Source organism: Pistacia vera, unplaced genomic scaffold, assembly GCF_008641045.1.
Source record: "Pistacia vera cultivar Batoury unplaced genomic scaffold, PisVer_v2 Contig33, whole genome shotgun sequence".
Lineage (NCBI taxonomy): Eukaryota > Viridiplantae > Streptophyta > Magnoliopsida > Sapindales > Anacardiaceae > Pistacia > Pistacia vera.
In genome coordinates, this window is record NW_022196146.1 from 337639 (window position 1) to 340218 (window position 2580).

The following is a 2580-nucleotide window of genomic DNA, read 5'->3' on the forward strand; positions in this document are numbered from 1 at the left end:
AAGAGGCATTTCCTTATCCTCTTCCATGTCCAAAACAACAAAGTCCGCTGGAAAGATAATCTTGTCCACTTTCACCAACACATCTTCAACTATACCCCTCGGAAGTTTGATGGATCTATCTACAAGTTGCAACAACATGGTCATTGGCTTTACTTCACCAATTCCCAATCTCCTAAAAATAGAAAAAGGCATTAGATTGATGCTTGCACCTAAATCACACAAAACTCGATCAAAAGTAATGTCTCCTATAATGCAAGGAATAGTAAAACTCCCTGGATCTTTGAGTTTTAGGGGTAGCTTCTTCTGGAGAATGGCATTGCACTCTTCCGTAAGCATCACTATTTCCTCATCTTCTAACTTTCTTTTGTTTGATAAAATCTCCTTGAGAAATTTCGCATAGCTTGACATCTGTTGCAATGCATCTACAAAAGGAATGTTAATATGCAATTGTTTAAATATTTCAATAAATTTGGAAAACTGCTTATCCTAATTCTTTTTCTTGAGTCTCTAAGGAAAAGGCATAGGAGGAGTGTGATGTGTCAACTCTGGTGGTATCTCGAGAAATGGCAATTTCTCATTCTTTTGTCTTTGCCTCTCTTCTCGTTTTTGTTCATCAACCCTAGAACTGGTTGGTTTCTCTTCAGCAACTATCTCTTCATCAACTTCCTCATCAGAATCTTCATTTTCTTTTGGTGGGCTTCCTTCTTTCCCTGATTGTTCTACTTCTTCTAACACTGTCCCACTTCTCAGAGCTATTGCATTTGCTTGCTCACATGGGTTAGGCACTGTGTTGCTCGATAGGGACCCCTGTGGTCTCTCATTTAGCTTTTCAGCCAATTGCCCCACCTGTACCTCCAAGTTTCGAATGGACGCCCCCTTGATTTCTTAAATTCATCCTCGTCTCATTCATAAAACCTATGGCCTCTTGCATAAACTTTCCAAACATGTCCCCTAAGTTTGTCACTCTTTGCTCTCCTGGTTGATTGTTCACCCCTGCTTGGTTGTTTGGCAATGCTATTTGATTCCATTGATTGTTTTGCTGATTTTGTTGGTTCTGATTGCCCCAAGACAGGTTCGGATGATTCCTCCAACTAGGATTATATGTGTTGGAGTATAAGCTGTTAGGTTGCCTTTGATTTCCTGCCAAGTAGTTAACCTGCTCCGATGATGAAGACGTTGAAGCAAACGTGTTCCCCACTTGGCATTCACTGCTCACATGACCACCTGCACAAAATTCACAAATTAGTTGAGGAGCTTGAATAGAATTTATTTGCATACTTCCCAACTGTTTCTGAAGTGCTGTGAGTAGGGCTGAAATGGCTGTATATGCATCAACTTCATGAAGACCCATAGATTTCTTTAGTTGCACCCTCTCATTAGGTCTTTGATAATTGTTGCTAGCTAGTACTTCAAGCAACTCATGAGCTTCTTCAGGTGTTTTATTTTGCAGTGCTCCTCTCGAGGCTACATCCACCATAGTATGCACATTCACCATCAATCAATTATAAAACGTTTGAACTTGCATCCAAACTGGCAACCCATGATGTGGACACTTCCTCGGTAATTCTTTGTATCTCTCCCAAGCCTCATATAATGATTCAGACTCTTCCTATAGAAAATATGTGATATCATTTCTCAATTTCGCTGATTTTGCTGGAGGAAAGAATTTGGTCAAGAACTTCTATGCTAAATCATTCCATGTTGTGATCGTTCCTGATGGTAGTGCCATTAACCATCCCTTAGCCTTATCCCTCAATGAAAACGAGAACAGTCTCAATCTGATGGCGTCATCTGACACTCCGTTTGATTTGAAAGTATCACAAATCTCCAAAAAATTGGCAATGTGTATATTTGGATCTTCTTTCAAATCTCATTTAAACTGTACCGATTGTTAGATCATCTGGATGATTGTCGACTTTATCTTGAAGTTGTTGGCTTGTACCACTGGTCTAGTAATGCTCGACCCACTACCATCAACTAAGGGAACTGAAAATTCCCTTAATGTTCTATTCTTTGCCATCTCAATAACTATGACTTCTGGTTCAACTGTAGCCTCTCTTTCTCTTTTTTCTCTGTTAAGTCTTCTAATGGTTCTTTCAATCTCAGGATCAACAGGAACCACTGGCTGACGTCTAGCTCTTCGTATAAACTATACAGAAAGAGAGAAAAAGTGAAATCACAAACCAACTGAAAAGAACAACCAAAATTTAAACAAACAACAATTAAAACAAAAATAAACTCCAATCTAGCTAACACAAGAGAACTCAATGTTAACACAAAACTCAATCCTCGGCAACGTCGCCAAAAACTTGATGCGTTGTTACTACAACATGCAATGATAGCAAGTGCACTAGTCGTACAAAGTAATAAAGTAATGAGTGAGTATCGTTCCCACGAGGATTGGTTGTTAAGAACTAAATTTCCTAACTGTTTTTCAAGTTTGAGAAACCGAAATTGTTTGGATTAATGGGAGAGATTAAAACTAAGACTAAAATAAAACTTACTAAGTATTAAAAACTAATTAATGAGAGCAAGAATTTAAAACAAGAGTAATATCAATTTAACAAAAGGTTAGGGTTT

General features: G+C 38.3%; 1 non-coding gene across 1 annotated transcript; it reads left to right on the plus strand.

Moving 5' to 3' along the window:
* Window positions 1–1535: 1535 nt before the first annotated feature.
* Window positions 1536–1642, plus strand: LOC116137552. The gene has a single exon (XR_004129202.1). It is a non-coding gene; the product is annotated as a small nucleolar RNA R71 (small nucleolar RNA).
* Window positions 1643–2580: the final 938 nt, after the last annotated feature.